General features: G+C 49.5%; 1 protein-coding gene across 10 annotated transcripts in view; it reads right to left on the bottom strand.

Moving 5' to 3' along the window:
• PPFIBP1 (PPFIA binding protein 1) overlaps positions 1 to 15,943 on the bottom strand; it is a 185,667-nt gene extending 169,724 nt beyond the window's left edge. For 7 of the 10 annotated variants that reach the window (XM_059726613.1, XM_059726615.1, XM_059726614.1 and 4 more), the window contains exon 1: positions 15,835 to 15,940. The gene's annotated coding sequence lies outside the window, so the exon portion shown is untranslated. Of the gene's footprint in view, positions 1 to 15,834 lie in introns of all 10 variants that reach the window. The other 3 variants (XM_059726620.1, XM_059726619.1, XM_014607328.3) reach the window with 2 other exon arrangements.
• Positions 15,944 to 17,621: the final 1,678 nt, after the last annotated feature.

Below are 17,621 nucleotides of genomic sequence, written 5' to 3'. Positions count from 1 at the left end.
TCAGCTCACATGAATGAACCATCTAAAGCAAAGCCAAGCAGTCTACTGACAATGGACTAGTGAACAAGACATTACTTTTGCACAAACTTTTGCATTATGAAGGTACAAACTGACTTATAAAGCACTTTTTTTTGCATAACAGAAACAATCTTGAAAACCTTGAAAATCAATGTTATTTCATCTAGGCTCAGAAGGGAGACAGGATCAGTCTTAAGCTGCCCTAGCACATGGCCTGGCAGAGCATTAGAGCCTTAGTGCATGTTCAGGCTATGACATGCCAGGCACAGAACTAGTCACTGATGAGGCTCTTGTGTGGACAAGACGCACACATTTTTATCACTGTGCTGAGAACAAAATTACATGGAACAGTTTCAGAAACAATTTCATTATAGCTTCTCTTGCTAATATGACCAATGCATATGTAATCCCAGAGGATGCTTTAACTAAAAGCTATAGTGCTGTGCATGTAATGACCAAAGGAGATATAGATCCAAAGAAAAAATGTCATCAAGAAGTAGAGATGGCAAGACCTCTCCCCCTGCCACTTAAGTTCCTGCCTCTAAAACAAGGGTAGACAATGTTTTAGGGCAGAGCGCCAAAAACACCTGCAACCTTGACCTGTAATATGTTGGTGTGTCAGGGGTGGACAGCAGGGGAGCTGCGAGGGGCCTGATCCTTGTTGCAGCAGTGCAGCCCAGGCCCCTTCCCCACCAGCCACCTCGAGGCATGTGTGCACCCACTGCCAACAATGAGCCAGGTCAGGGCTCTGTGGACCCTGGTGCAGCTGTCTGAAGCATCCTGGCTTCCTGCCACAGCTGGCCCAGGGTCTGGGCAGGCCCCTGTTGCCTGTCACAGGGCCCAGGCTGTTCACAGCATGAGGCAAGGAGGCTGCAAGCAGCTTCACCAGGGTCTGCAGAGCCCCAGCCCAGCTTGTTGCTTGGCAGCAGGTGCAAACATGCCTCACAGCAGACAGCAGGGAAGGGGCCAGGGCTGCACTGCCACAGGGATCAGTCCCTTCATGGCTCCCCTGCCATCTACCCTGAGGTGCACATGCCAAGCAAAATGTCTTCATGTGCCATGCTCTAGCACATGTGCTGGGAGCTGCCTACTGCTGCTCTAGGACATACTCAGCAGGAAATGTCTCTTTTGGCCTTGGACACAACAAGAAAGACTTGCACAGGATGACCAATGCCCCCTTACTGAAATATTTAATTGAGACACACTCCTAAAAGCTTCTGAGGCTTAGCCAAGGAACAAAAACATGCATTTCTGAACCTTCCTTGACATTTCTTTAAAAAAAAAAAAAAAAATACATAAATTAAAGCATTGTGACAAGTTAAACAAATTTCAGTTGAATGAGAGAACTGCTGCAGGGTTTTGAAATTCAAGTGGCAGGCTTCTCAGGGCTTGATGAAAATCAAAACTGGCATCCCAGAGACTTAAATTTAAGAGTTCAAAAAGATTCCTTCATCCCAGTTTCAAAATGAGCCAAAGACTGACTAAGTGAAGCTAGGATCGAACTACATCAGAAAAGGGCTTTTCTAGGTAGCATTCCACCTTCCTGCACATTAAATGCAAGCTTCTCGTACACTGACCTCTGACTCAACAGTCCCTTGCCATGACTAGGCACAGCAACAGAAAGGAAGACAAGAAACTACCACAGTGCTTCAGCCACCCTGTTGTTTTCTATTCAGGGTCTTACAGTTCATTTCTCACCACAGCAGCTGAGCAGCCAACTTGCACAGCTGTTCATACTGGACAGGATTCCTGCACAGAGAGTGAACACATCTGCTTTTCTTTAGCTTTACTCAGGAAATAATCCTGCCATTAGGATGGTAACCTGGGATCAGCTCCCTGAACCCAATACATCTGGGGACAGCAAGGACAATGGTGCTTTCCAGCTTCTCAGGAATGTTATGAGGATGAATGCAGCAAAGATCATGAAACATCCAGATAGCAAGGTTAATGACAGTCACAAATTCAGCTACAACAGAGCTTCCCTGTGCCAGTGTCATAACTCTGTTCAGAGGAGATACTTTTACCTGGTGGAGAAGGCTGAGATGTGAAGGATCAGACTTCCATAAAGTGATTAAAACTAAAAACTCTAAGCCGACCACTGGCACCCCGAACACACACCTTGGGGAAACCTGCCAATGTACATTTGTTTTCTGCAGCGACATTTATGAAAAATTTCTCCCGACTGCATTTAATACGGAATAACCACCTTTCTCCTGAACGCTTGATACCTGCCTACAAAATTGTGTAACAGGAAAGGAATTCTCTGCTGAACCCCATGAGCTGTTTGAGTCACTTCTACAGAAGCCCAGTTGGACTTTAAAGACTAAGCCAATGAAGCTCTATATTACGCTCTCAGGCTTTATTCCACGGGCACAGTGCTTTGACTAACATGATTTTCAGTGTTTCCTGCCATGAGACGCTTCTCTTCAGTTTAATGCAGGGGTGTCAGACATGGCCAGTAGGCCAGCTCCAGCTCACAGAGCTGTTCCATCTAGCCCAGGGGCTCCCAGTGAGCTATCAGACATCAGGGGCATGGTGTGCCATAGAATTCAGGGTCCAGGGCCCCACTGGACACAACCACCAGCAGCAGGGGATTGAGCCCAGGGCTGTGATACAAACCAGCTGCCACTTGGCCTCACCACTCACAGACTTCGGCCACCATTGCAGCTGCTGTGCCCTGAGGATCCAGCCCAGGAGGAGCCCCATGGTCTGGATCTCGCCCAGGACAAGTTTGACACCCCTAGTTAAACATATCTCCAGTTGGAAGTTTTGCTCTGTGTTCCAAACAATGAAGACTCCTTAGGGGAAGTGTGAACATCATTACTAGCATCCTGTTTTTGATCCCACAATACATTGTGGGATCTTAATTTAGCCCTAATAATATCTTTACTTGTCAATTTTGCCTACCCCGAAGAATCTAAATAGTTTTGCTCTTAATCTGCTCTCTGCTCGGCCCCTGACATCTGTGTGACTTTGCCTCACAGTCCCTCTTTTCCCACTCATCCACTGTCTACAGTCTTGTCTTAGAGTCATTGTTTTTAAAGCTACAGCCAGTATGTTTGTGCTGCACCTCACCTGTTGAGGTTTCCAACTGCTGCTTTAACACAAATAAATAAAAGGTCAAGTCATCCCTGAAGCAAAAATGCTTAAAATGCTCATGGACTTCAACTTCTCCTTCCTATTTCAGGGATGGGATCCGGCTCAGAAGTTTCTGCCAAATTCTGCTGCTTTCATGGGTGTAAACAAAGACAGAACTGCTCCAGCATCTCCAATGCATGTTGTTGAATGGGTTTCCTTTGCAGGGAGGAAAAAAGGGAATATCAGAATGAATTAAGGGAGCAAAGTCAGCATTCCATCTGAATTCTGGAACCTGTGTTGAATTCCCCTGCTATTAACACTGGGATAGATTACAGTCATTTAGCCCAACAGTAGCTGAATCATTTAATCAAGACAGAATTAAAATTCATATGACTTTGCACATAGCAGAGAACACATCAGCTGCTATGTGTAAAGCTGTCAGAAGATCAACAAAATGTGCCACCCTTTACACTTGTCATTAAAATAATGACCATAAATGCATGCGTTTTAGATTTTACTTCTATGGTTTATGAAAGATAACAATGAAAGAGCTGCCTAGAAAACTAGGCATTTTTCACATAAGTCATTTTTCTACTGTAAGTCTAGAAAAATATTTAGGAACTGAATTTCCTTTTCACAGAAATGAGCTTAGAGTTGTGCCCAACAGCAGGATGGTATACAAGGCCAGAGTTCTTTGCCATTGCAAAGGTACACCTCCCCCATGAGACAAGCATAGAGAAGGAGCACATTTTCTGAAACTCTCTCGCACCTGAGTCACAATTTCCCAACAGTTTAAGAATCTATGCAGCTTGGCCTCTGACCTTACCAGAACCCAGAAATCCCATCTAAGTTTTTGGTAAATGTTCCTTCACAATTTTTTTCATGCAGCAGGGAAAGGGTAAGAAGAACTAGGAAAGAGAGGAGCTATCATTTGTTTTAAGTGTATTACTTAAACATTTTCATTCAGCACAATCAACTTTACTTCAGTGTTGGTTTAGCTTGGCATTTGGACAAATGCAAGATGGCGTTTTATGGAAAATAAGCTTTTAGCCACCAAACTTTTCTTATCTTCAAAGTTACAAAGGAATAACATATTCTGAAAGCTACAAACAGAGAGCAATCATACATGCCCGCAGCAAGGACAATACACATCATGGTCAAGCAACAATCATCTACTTTGATGACTGAATTATTAATGGAAAAATCCAACCTTTAACAAAAATAAAAACACTATGCTGGCAAGGAACACTTTGTTCCCTACAATTAGAAAAATAACAGAAAACCACTATCCTTAGCTTGATCTGAACCAAAATACAGTTCAGTCAGAAAACACCCTGCATAATTCACAGCACCCTTAAATGTGTTCAGAGCTGAATCCCTTTGCTGGATGTTTGTTTATTAACAATCAGATGAGCCCAACCTCCAGGAAAAACAACTGAATGAACAAAATCCCACTGAAATAATTATTATGCTTCCTCATCTGAAGTACCCGTCTTTTGAACACCTAACTGTGCAAAAACTCTGGAGTTAGACACATCGGCTAGGGATGTGTAAATTACACATAAACCAGTAAGAGTGATTGGAAATTAGTTCAAATCTGTAACACAACAGAATTTCAGTGCACAAACTGCTTTCAAAATGGATTAAACTGATTTAAGATCAACCTGGATGGATATAGTATCAGACTGAACTGATTTAGGTTATATCGGTTTACTGAACTGCCCCAGATCCCCTCCAGATTCAAGTTGACTCACAGCATCCCAGGATGCTTTGCACCTCTGCCATAAATCTGTGCCCCTCCCACACCCTCCCTCACAGGGTGGGCAGGCTAGCCCTGGCCCAAACTGTCTGATCTAGCCAAAATGGGAGGCATGCTTTAGCGACTCCCGGCTTCTGGCATGGGCTACCGCAGGCATGTGGCTACATTTCCCAAATCAAAAGTGAATGTCTGTTCACCTGCTTCTTGGTTCAGTCTATGCAGCTTAGACTAACCTGCAAAGATTGAATCAATTCAACCTCAGGCTGTCTGTACTTAGCCATACAGACATATGCAACAGTCATTAGGGAGTCACAGTTGTGGGTAACCTAGAGGACAGAGAAATGCTTATATGATCTAAAACAGTGCTTCCCAAACTCTTCCTCAGCACGACCCCATTTATGACCCAATTTCCTCAGCATGGCCCCTCACTCCCAACTTGCAGCCCCCCATGCCTCCCAGGTGCCCCTCACTCCTGACCCACAGCCCTCCATTCTCCCCAGATGTCCCAGGGCCAAGCCCTGCAGCCCCCTGCCCCCCACCTCAGCAGCACCTGAGCACCAGCTGCCGCCTGCAGGAGGCAGCAGCTGCTGAGGCCAGAACACAGGAGTCCTGCTCCTCACCCACCCTGCAGGTGGCACAGCCAAAGTGGAGCCCATGGAAGAGAGAGGGGCGGTGTGGAAATGTGGGTTGCCCACTGTGAGCTTGGGGCTCCCTGCCCTGCTGCCCTTCCCTGACCTGGCATGGGAAAGAGTGCCATCCACTGATGTTGCAACCCTATTTGGGGTTGCAACCCAGTTTGGGAACCACTGATCTAAAAGAAGGACCACGCCCTCATTTTGATTTTGATATTGACCTTCTCTGGAACACTGGGCAAGAGACATGATCTTTCAGGGATAATATTTTACCTCTCCTGGTATACTAAGATTAAAAATAGAAGTGCAGTATAAATTCTATATATTAACACCAATTTCTGAAATTGCCTTTGGCCATCTCTAAGCAGGTTCGTCTCTGTTTTCAAGTCTTGCTTAGTGGTTTCATATCAGTGGAGTCTAATTCACAACTCACCCAGGGGACTTATTCCCAATTTCCACTAAGGTCAACAGAGTTAGCAATGGTTATGTGATCACCTACTGACAAATCAGCTGATGTGGAAGGAGCACAGGGATCAAAAATGTTGTGAAAAAGGGATGATGCAACATAACCAGTAGCATTAGCCAGCTCTACAAAATAGATTAAGAAAAAAAACAGATGGGATGACACTTCCTTACTCACTTAATTAGACATCTAACTCTGATTTGGCCTTTGAAAAATCTCTCCATAGACCAGGGGTGTCCTTTTTGAACGTGGGGCTGGATCACAAACTTTTTAATCACCCAGTGGGCCGGCGAGCCATATTCAAAGACCTCAGAGGAAGTGACATCACATCAGGAAGCAATGTCACGTGACCTTTGACACCAATGAAGTTGCAGGAAGTGACAATGAAATGCGTCTGGAAACGTGCACACGTGTTGCAGCAGACAGAGCAAAAGCAGCTATTGGGATGTGCTGGGAAGCACACACACATGCACATACACGCACGCACGCACACACGCAGCCCCAACCTGGCCCCGAGGAACCCCCAGCTCCGCACAGGAACTGACCCCGTGCCTCCGTCCACCACGCATGCGGGCAGGGCACAGGCTATGCTACAGGTCCCCCGGCCATGTGCCGGGGGCAAGGGGCGGAACCCATCCCCAGCTCGTCCAATCAGGCACGGCTGGGGCAGCCGCACTTTGCACAACCCTCAGGGCAGCAGGACCCGGCTCACTGAAGAGCTGGGCCCCACAGGGGTAAACAGCTCCCCTCCCCACCGCCTGGGGCCCGCGGGCCAGCCCTGCCCGCCTCGCCACTGCCCCGCCGCTCCGCTGCCGCAACTCCTCGCCAGCGCCGCCATGGGCCAGATAGAATGGCCCTGTGGGCCATAGACTGTTAGCACTTCAAGACAAGGGAGCGCTATCTTGCTGAAGTGTCACAACCAACTCCAGAGCAAGCCCACTTTTGAAGTAACTAGTAGTAGCGAGTTCCTGCTATTTAGGTAGATCAGTGTTCAGCTGAAGTATGTAAAGTTACCAGGGGTTTTTGTCAGTTTGTATTTACGAGACTACAATATAATCAAGTCTCTCCTGGAAATTCTCCCACATGGAAACACTGTAATTGTAGCAGTCAGTCAAAACTTTTGAAGTTGTCTTGAATATACTATCCTGCTGATATGCATACCACTGTCAGGAGATCTATGTGCTGTGGCCCTGGTTACAGGGAGCTTTTTAAACTAAAAGCACGAAGACTCAGTAGGGAGGCACATAGCTGGCAGCTTTACTGTGTCCAAGCCACGTGAGTTTTCACAGGGTGTCCAGTTAGCCATTACACAGCCTGTCACAACCTGACTATCACTACTGCTTTTGTGAGAACAACCCCATGTCCCAAACACGACTGTGGGCTCACTACACTAGATGCTTATTTTCCTTTGTTTCTCTTGGGTCTTGGTCTGCAGAGTCAGCGATGTACTTTGGTTGCCTGAAGCAGGTTTATGAGGGTGAAATTGGTTTCTTATTCCTGGTTCCCTATTCCTTATTCCCAGTTCCTTTTTCAAAGCTAATCTAGACCCAATAAAAATTTGTTATTAATGAAGTGCACATCCTAAAGAGAGAGAATTTCATTAGCTGTGCATATGTATGAATTAATATGTAGAATAATATCCCACATCAAGTACACAGCCCTAAATGGGACCTAAATGGGATTAGGATGGGATTATGGGGCAAAATACTTCTTGGGCCACCCCAAATTTCATGGCGATGCCACTGGGGGACTGCCCCAAAGAACCCTGACCACAATTCCACCTGGCCCAAAGCACAGTTTGGCCGTTCCAGGGTGCCAGCTAACAGCCCCCATGCCACTATATTAAGTATAATGGCTTGAATAAGAAATTGGCTTTCGGGCTGTGATTATGGCTAGAAATTCTCCTTGGGCCAACCATCAGAATACCTCTGTGCCACCGAGGGACTGTCCTGGACATCTGTAACCAGAGACTTGCCTGGCCCAAAGTGCAGCTTGGCCATGCCAGGCTGCCAACAGACAACACCCCAGCCACTGTGCTAAGTGTATGGACCCCAATAAGGAACTCTGGTCAGGGATGTCCAGGGAAGTGCACCGGTGCCACAGAGTGAAAGTGTGGGGTGGCCAAGAAGGATTTCCATTTCTAATCCCAGGCCAAAAAGAGTTCCCTATTCAAGTCACTGTCCTCAGTACAGTTGCTGGAAGAGCTATCACAGTGGCTTGGGTACTGTTGTATGGCAGCCTGGTACGGCCAAACCGCACTTTGGGCCAGGCATGTCTCTGTTCAGAGATGTGGTCTTGGGTGGCCCAAGAAGGATTTGTGAGTATAATACCAGCCCAAAATCCAGTTCCTTATTTGAGTCCAGATACTTGGCATAGTGGCTGGGGTGCTGCCTGTTGCCAGCCTGGAACAGCAAAACCGCACTTTGGACTGGGCAAGTCTCTTGTCAGAAATGTCCAGGACAGTCTGCCACAGAAGCATGGCATGGGGCGGCCCAAGAAGGATTTGTGGCTGTAATCCCAGCCCAAAATCCAGTCCCTTATTCAGGTCCATGTACTTAGCACAGTGGCTTGGGTGCTGTCAGTTGGCGGCCTGGCACGGCCAAACCATGCTTTCGGCTGGGCAGGACTGTGGTCAGGGACAGCCACAGTCCTTAGGACCATCCCCCAGTGGCATCACCACAAAATTTGGGGTGGCCCAAGAATTATTTTGTCCCATAATCCCATCCTAATCTGGCCTTCATTTAGGGCTCTGTACTTGGTGTGGGATATTATTTTACATATTAGTTAGTACATTCTGTCTCTTTAGGATGTGCAATTTGTTAATAAGTTTTTATTGGGTCACAATTAGCTTTGAAAAAAGGAACCGGGAACCAGGAATGAGGAATAAGGAACCGGGAATAAGGAACCAACTTCAGCCTCATAGCAGGCTTGCTCTTGACCACATTCCTAGAAAAAACCCTTAGCCCTTACCCCCCTCTCAAAGCCAGGTTGCTTTCAGAACATTAACAATGGTTGTCATAGTTTACCCATGTGTGGCACACAACCACCACCATGCCAACACCTGACTTGTCAACACTAAATGGGTTAGGCAAAGACCAAAGCGCTCTGGGCTAGCCAGTTTCCAGATGACAACAGCAACCCATTCCAGAACTTGGGTAGCCTCTCTCAACAATGTGCCATAGCAATGGAGGGCTGAGGCCAGTTTCTCAGACTGCTCCCTGAAGGTGGTGGTAAAAATCCCCGAGTCACTCCTGGTCACCTTGCACATGACCTGCCTACACATGACCCCATCACTTCATGCTTTTGGACCTGCACTGGTCAACATTGGTTGGAATCTGCACCTATCACAATAAGCATTACCCTTCTCCCCTGTGCCACTGACCAGCCAGCCTCCAATCTGACCACCACCTACCACTCCTGCCTTTTAAGAGCTGCAAAGTGCTGCCAACACATGTCCTCCATCATGTCTCATAACTGCACTCTGTTGCAGTAATGGTGCAGCCAAAAGCAAAAAAAAAAAAAGTCACTGTGCCATGCCAGATCCAAGGTTGATAGCGACTGAAAAGGGCAGAAGTGTGCAGCATGTTTTATAGCCAGAAATGCTTTAGTTTGCTGTCAGGGGGTTAAGGGCACTTCCACAAAAGGAGTTGGAAGGGGGAAGACACGCTGTCCCACAATACACCAGGAAACTATTTCTAGAGTGGTTCAGTTTTGCAAGGGAGAAAGAACCATGAGAAAAGTCTCCAAAACTTCCAGCATCTCACCTAAATAACAGCAGTACTAGTGTGGACACAATTACTTGCATAAGTGCAGTTCTGCAGGGTGGATGCTTGCAGACAAGCTCAGTTCTTCTGACCCAGCTCTGCAATGAAGGTCACCTAATGGGATACAGTTCATGCCACAAAGAACTTGGGGTCTCCATGTTAAATCTGAGATGGGTTATCTGCAAAACATTTGTTTAAACTCCTGAGGGTCAGCAGGTAATGGACGTTCAAGAGTTTTAAGCAGAACTGAAGTTCAATGATTGTTAGCAATGGCAACAAAACACAAACCCAGATGGACATGCATCAAAATTGGGAAAGTGTTCGGCTCTGGATTCTACCGCTGTGGCTCTGACATTCCTATGAGAGTTAATGCATAAAACTGCCTTCTTCACAGGAAGAATGCTTCTAAAGCTGAAGCAATGTCATTGAAACTAGAGAATCAATGAAAGATCCCTGCTGGCAGATCCCTGCTGCCCTGCTCCCCTCCATGCTATCTGGTGTGGCTGGGGACAGACGAGCCACATGGGGACCTCCTAGTGGCTGCTTGCTCCGTGCTGCCCCAGGTGATATGCCTCCTGCACGTGGGGCTGCACTGAGGGAAGCAGCACAGGGCTCCACCACTCAAAGCAGTTGCAGGCACAGGAGGAGCGGCAGGGGGGCAAGGAGATCCTGGCGCAGTCCCGCTGTTCCCAGCCTTGCCAGTTCTTGCCTGTGGAGCTACTGTGGCCCCATGGGAGGAAAGCAGGGAGGGACCTCAAGCCCACAGCCTGCCCCCCACACAGATCTGGGGGCACAGGTCCCCCCTGCTCCCCAGGAGTGAGCACAGCCGCTGGGAGCCAGCCCTGGCCCAGACAGCAGCAGGCAGCAGCAATGGGGGAGCCAGCTGCATGCTCCTGCTGCAGCTGCCTTCTGTTGAAAGCAGGGAGTTGTGGACCTGGGTCCCTGGTCCCATAGCCCTGGCAGCTGGGGCCCCCTCTGGGAGCAAGGGGGCTGTTGTGGGGGCAAAGAGAGGCACCAGTAGGGCTGGGGAAGCTGTGGGGGGGAAGTGAGGGGCACCAGCAGGGCTGGGGGGGGGGCTGCGAGGGCCCTTTAATTTTAATCACAGATTTGGGGAGTTTTAATGAGAGAATTTGCATTTTTTTTTTTTAATCACAGAAAGCCAGGATCCCTGTTGATGAGCAATACCATGCACAGCCAATTAACTCAGGAGTGGGCAAATATTTTGGTTGGCGGGCCACTTAATGAGTTTTAGTGAGCTGTTGAGGGCCACATACACAATCTTACAGAAGATACCATTTTAATAAATTTATAGATTAAAAAAAACAAATTACATACCAAAAAATCAAATGTCTACTATAATATATTTTTATTTTTAAAAAAAGATTATCCTGATTTTGGTTGGGTTTTTTGGGGGTTTTTTGTGTTGTTTTTTTTTTTTTTTTGGGGGGGGGGGGGGGGTTTGAGTAGTGTATGTATAGAGGTCATGAACAACGCATGCCCCCAGAGGCTGGCAGGGCACAGCGACCACCTGCAGGTGGCAGCGGCACGGACATGGTGGCAGCAAGTGGGGAGCTCCCACAGGCAGCCACAATGGTGTCAGCAGCAGGGGCGGGGTGGCGAGCGCCAACTCGCAGTCGGCAACCACCCGCAGACGCCACTGGCAGCATCAGCAGCAGCCAGCAGCAATCATCCGCAGGCACCGCCGGCAGCATCAGCAGTGCTTTTCTCAGGGGTGCACCGCCAACCTCAGGGTGTGCACATGCACCTCCTATGCGTCGCCAATGATAGAGGCAACTGCATAATAGCTCAAAATGGAAGTCTTACTCTTATGTATTGTGGTGATAGGGGGAGGGGTGCATGTGTGTCTGGGGGCTATGCATGTGCTAGGTCCTGGGAGCTGGCAAAGGAAGGGAGGAAGGAGGGGCAGGGGAACATGCAGCAGAGCTTGTCTGGCCAAGGTGCAGATATGTTCTGCCCCAGCCTGTGGCTGCACCCCACAGCATTCCTTTTGGAGTAGAGCCCTATCCACTGCCACTTGGGATGGCTTGAGCCATGCTCCTGTCCTGGCCCCGGTCAGCATGCACAGCTTCCTGGCAGGACTACTGCCGCAGTCACCCAGGTACTACTCAGGTCCCCCAGCCTCCAGCGCAACAGAGGGAAGCCATGGGGAGGCGCACCAGGCAGCAGATGCCCAGCCAGACAAGTAAGGAAGCTGCAGCAAGGCAGCTCCTGCTCCAGCACATGGGGCTTCAGCTCCCAGATACCTTCCACCCACTCAACTGCCTGCAGATGGCTGCTCATCACACCAGTAAGGTGAATTGCATGAAAGGCAGCTGGGAGCTGCAGCTGGAGCCCCACATGCTGGAACGGGAGTCACCCAGCTGCAGTTTCTCCTCCACCTGGCTGGGCATCTGCTGCCCAGTGCCTGTCCCCACAGCTTCTCTGCACTACCTGCTGCCTAGAGCTGGACAGCAGGGGCAGGAAGAGGAGGAGCCACTAGATGCAAGAGCTTGCTCAGCGACAAACCCAGAAGTGGACTTGAAGTAATTCTAGTCCACTTCTGGGGCTGCCAGGGAGCACGCTGCCCGCCCCCTCCAGCTCAGCAATCAGCCGCAGAGGGACCCCGGGTGCCCCCCCAGACCCAGTAGGCACCAGTCACCAAGCTGGGAGGGCACTCCCATGTACTCTCCGAAGGATCTGGAAGTGGATCGGAAGTGCTTCTGGTCCACTTCCAGGTCTGCTGCCGAGTGCACCCCACCATCACAGCACTCACGAGTCCCTGTTACCTAGAGGTATGTAGAAAAAACATTTTAAAGCTGTGTCTATGTCCGAATCTCCGAATCAGAACCCTCTGAATTGATTCAATTCAGAGAGATTAAAGGGCCCTCCGATTCGATTCGGATTCAAAGAATCGCCACCAAATTGGACCAAATCTCTGCCAAATCAAATCAGGGACCAAAACTTCACACAGCCCTAGATCCCATCAGTCAGCAGACCAGGTCCAGACTGTGGGCCGTATTTTGCCCATCCCCGAGCTAAATGAACCCATTTTTTTTTATTAAGCTGATTAACTGATAATGTCACCCTTGCTATAGAGCTTTTTTAGAAAAGTATGTTTAAGCATATTTCTATAGAGACTGAGCCCTGCGACACGCACATGAAGCATTATCATCTACAGTCCAGAGACAGAGAAAGGAGGCAGTGAGTTTAAGTCAAGTCAGGAGCAGGAAAGAGAACCCAGCTCTCCTGGTTCCAAATCCAGTGCTGCCTCATTGCATGTGTTGGTTTTGCTGAACTCTACACCCATGATGTTACCAAAAAATAAATAAAATAGAAGTGTTATTTGTCCTTCCAAAACGTACATCCTTAAGCTATGACTGTTGCCTGTAATAGAAGCAATAAATCTGGGTCTGGCACACCAAGACATCTTACTGTCAGCTATCTGATCATTTAAGCATGAAAAATTTTACACTTGGAATGACCCATTTTTATTGTTTCGTTTTTTTCGGAATGCAGGCACTTGTTTTGCTCAACCCTGCTGCCAGTTCAGTGCATGCCATGACAGATAATTCACGTTTTACTTCTGAAATCATGATTTGGTATAAAACAAAAAGAACCAGCAAAATCTTTGAAGGCTCCCTAGATAACTGGGCCATGACTCTTGAACACAGATATGTGCCTTTGCACAAGAGCTGTACCATTTGAACTATACTGTGTATACCCTGGGCAAGCATACACACTAGTAAAACTATTTCAGAAAAAAAATAAATAGAGCCAAATTACCAAATTAACTATGCCAGTGCAAACATGATCATAAAGAAACAACTCAAGGGGCACTGAATATTTTAATTTCATGATGCCTCTAACTTGGGGAGTCCTACTGAATCCTGAAAATACAAGAGAGCTTAACCCAAGCTGACTTCCCACCCCCTTCCTAAAAGCTGTGCAATACCCCAGCTTGTGACTTTCTAAAAATACATGCTGGTGCCCACAGCCTGGCAGTCTTTTAAATACAGATCCACACTCATCCCTCCAGTCATAAGGCAGTTAATCATCTTCTAGCAAAAGATGTATGGCACACTTATAATTAGCCCTTTCTAATCAACTTCAGACTTAAAGCCTATTAAAAGAAGCAGTCAGTTAGCAAACAGAGTTGGCGACATCTAAATGTTGTCATCACCTGTTTGCCTTCCTCCCCTGCTCATCCGGAGCATGCTGAACTGAAAATAAATCGCATCTCATTTTCATTCCTGACTGCTAGGGAAGGAACCATTCTATATACACCACATTGGTGCCAGGAATCTGGGGGCCAACTCGGGACTTATTCATGGCAAAACAGATTCCAGCTCCCTCATGGAACTGGCAGAAGCAGAGACAATAGGGAGTTACTTTCCTTTAAGAACAAGCAACTGGCATTGGAAATGTAATTCATGGAACTGTGCTCAAACTAAGGCTGATGGGGAAGGAATGGCCTGCAAATACACATACAACAGCCTTTCACAAAAACTGACTGTTTAATGTGTCAGGGTGTTTTTAAGCCTTCCCAGAGGCATTGGGTGTTGGCTACAACCAAGTCTGGGAACTTTGCCTGGGGTGTAATACTCCTGCTGGGACTGAAGCCAGAGGTTCTAGCTAGAGGGTCTTGCCTCTGCTCAGGGTCAGACTGACTGCCACATCTGGAGTCAGAAAGGAATTTTACCTCCATGGCCAGATTACTACAGACTGGGGGGTTCTTGCCTTCCTCTGTAGCAGGGGGCATAGCTGTGCCTGTTGAGTGTATACTGAAACCAACATTTAATAGAAGCAGGACATGGGCTGCCATGTTCCCTCTGCTTTACCTGTGTCTGGTTAGGGTGTTTGATCTACATTGTACCAGGGTTGACAGTAGTCTTGTTACGGATTGTATGAGACATTTTGGATAGGGCTGATCCTGCCTCAGGCACAGGGTTGCACTAGATCAGCATTTCTCAACCTGTGGGTAGCAACCCAAAAGTGGGTCACAAGAATATATGAAAGGGTCGCCAAGAAACTTTAAAAATGGATTTTCCTTTAAAGGAGGAAAATGTGGGAAACTGTGGGTATTCCTTTCAGGCTGGCAGAGTTCCAGCCTGTGAGGGGTTGCTTGGGGCCCCCACCTGCCCCACACACTGGGGAGCTGGGGCCTGGGAGCAGCGGGTCAGGAGTGAGGGGCACTGGGTCAGAACTGGCCATAGATGTTTACAAATGGGTCCTGCTACAAAAGAGGTCGAGAACCACTGCCCTAGGTGACCTCCAGGCAGGGCCTGGATGTTTCTTAGCCATCTCAGAATGAGCGTTAGACAATTTAAGGCAAACCTGTGCTCTTGGGGCCTTTCCAATGACACTGGCTGCAGCAGCAGTGCTCAAGCTATGAACATCCTTACCTTCAGGCGCCCACGGTCTTATTGCCACAGACCACTCTATAACTAGCCATCCGGCCCTCACACTCCCAACACACCAGCACTTGCTTCATCCCCCTCAACATCCCTGGAGGTCCCTGCTAGCCCTGCTTCTCTAGGACTTCACCACCTCCAAACAGGTAAATCTCCAAGAGGATCCATCTCCAAAGAGGTAAAAGCCAAGCCCAGAGGAATATGTGCAGGTGTTTCACAAGGCTGGAAAAGGCTCACTCCCCGCCAGCCTGCACCAGGCAGAAAAACCACATCCCCATTTTTGGGGGGTGGTGTCAGAGGGTGGAGCCTCCCCGCTTCCACCACTAAGCAGTAGCCACCGTCCTGAGAGCTATCTGCGCTGCTGCCATCCCCTCCCGCCCCAGGCCAAGGACAAGCAGCCCCCTCCGGGCTACCAGGCGCGGGGGACTCAGTGCAAGAAGGAGCCGCGGAGGAAGTCGGAGGCAGGAAAAATTTCTCCGGCAGGAGAGGAGCTGGCTCCGCTACCGGGGGGGGAGGGGGAAGTACAGCTCTCCTCAGCACCTCCTGGGCGTATATGGAAACCGAGTAGTCGGGATCTGCAGCCCTTAAGGTTTTTAAACCCCAGGGAGACAAAGCCCGGGCTGGAGGTGCGGGGGACACTTTGCACCGAGGGGGCGGGCGCAGCTGGGGCCCGCAGGCTGGGAAGGGGGCACCCCCCAGAGCCGCTTACCTGCGCGCGGAGCTGCGGCGGAACTTCTACTTTTACTTCTATCTGCCGCTGCCGCCGCCGCCCAGCCCTGGCGTCCGCGCCGCGCCCGAGAGCCAGGCAGGCACAGGGCGGGCGCTGACGTCAGGCCTCGGCCCAAGTACCTCCCTCACGGGGGGCAGGGTTCTCGCGGATTGGGCGGGAGTCTCTCAGGGCGGGGGACAGAGCCTGGGGCTTCGTCCCGGTAGCTGTGGCTGGGGTGAGCTTGCGGCCAGCTGCAGCCTCAGCGTTGGGGGAGCGGGGACGGTGGGGCAGCCGGCAACCGCCACACGCGAAGCCGCAGCTTCCCCCTACACCTCCCCCCCACACGCAGTATCAACTTGCACACACGGGGCACATCTCCCCCCCCCCCCCCATACACAGCATCAACTTGCACGCACACACACGGCAGCACTTCCTCCCCCGGCCACACATACACACACGCAGATCATAAGCTACCACCTCCCCGGACCCGACGGCATCAACTTCCCCACTTCCCCCACCTCTGTTGCTCCAGACAGACCCCGGTGCCCTGCAAGAAGGTGCCTCCACACAAGGCACCTTTGGAAAGGGCTATGAGGGGCTTGGGCCGTGCTCTGTCCCCTCATCTTATCCCTATGGGCCTCCCCAGTGGCGCAGTTATTATCAAGGAGGCTGGCAGCAGCTCTCTCCCGGCAGCCCTGCCCGCTCGGACACAAAACACGTACTAGGCACAGATCAGTTTCCTCCCCTAAAGGGGGGAGGATGTTTCTGGCTAACACCGTTCACCATCTCTAGCAGCATGTATGAAGAGTTCAAGTTGATTCCAAACTACATCTGCAGCCTATTCACTATTCAGCCCACAGTTTGCCCACTTCTAGTCAGAGCTCCTCTGGAAGATCAATTAAACTAGCTACTTCACTGCCTGTGGGAGAATGGCTCCACTTCTGATCCTAATGCTGCTCAGTGCCAGCAATGAGCGTCTTGCCCTCCAAAGCTTATCTAACTCCATTCCAACTATGCAGCTGGTCCTATTAAAAGGTATTACCTGAATAAATCCTTGCCTCTTGCTTCATTCTGAAGTCTCTGGTGTTGTTTCATGAGTCCCCTTGCTGTTCCTGGTAGATCCCTTACTGAAATCATGACTAATTGCTATGTTCAGCCTGAGGATCTAAAGCTCCCACTACACATGCGGACAAAAGTGCAATGGAATCTAATGCGCAATCAAGACAATCGTGCCTCCTGCCATGCCATGTGCATAGCAGGAGGCATGATTGTGGGATCACACATTAGATCTCATCGCACCTTATTACCTAGGATCGGGGCAAGAAGCAGGCTCCTGTGGCTGAGAGCCCTACACGCCCCAGTCTGAGGGGCTCCCAGCCAGAGGACACCCCCCCCCCCAGTGCTGTGGGATCATGCCAGCAACAATCCCCATGCCTGGGGGTGAAACCCCCAGCCTGGGGGATCACAACTACTGCGATCCTCCAGGCTTGGGAGTTTCACGCTGAGCCAGGGTTCGGCAATGTTTTTGGCCAGAGTGCCAAAAACACCCCAACCCTGACCCATCACCTTCCCCACTTGGACTTGGAGTGCCAGGGGATGACCACGGGGGAGCTATAAGGGTGGTGTGCATGCATCTACCACTGCTGGTGGTAGATGCATGCACACCTCCAGCAGGATTGCAGGGGAGGGGCCAGGGTTGCACTGCTCGCAGGTGTGCATGCAGCCACTGCTGCCATAGGGACACCAAAGCCTAGTGCACCTACAGCCAGGACACCAAAGCCTAGTGC

Source organism: Alligator mississippiensis, chromosome 4, assembly GCF_030867095.1.
Source record: "Alligator mississippiensis isolate rAllMis1 chromosome 4, rAllMis1, whole genome shotgun sequence".
Taxonomy (NCBI): Eukaryota; Metazoa; Chordata; order Crocodylia; family Alligatoridae; genus Alligator; species Alligator mississippiensis.
The sequence above is the reverse complement of the archived record's forward strand: the minus strand, read 5'-3'. Positions and strand labels throughout refer to the sequence as shown.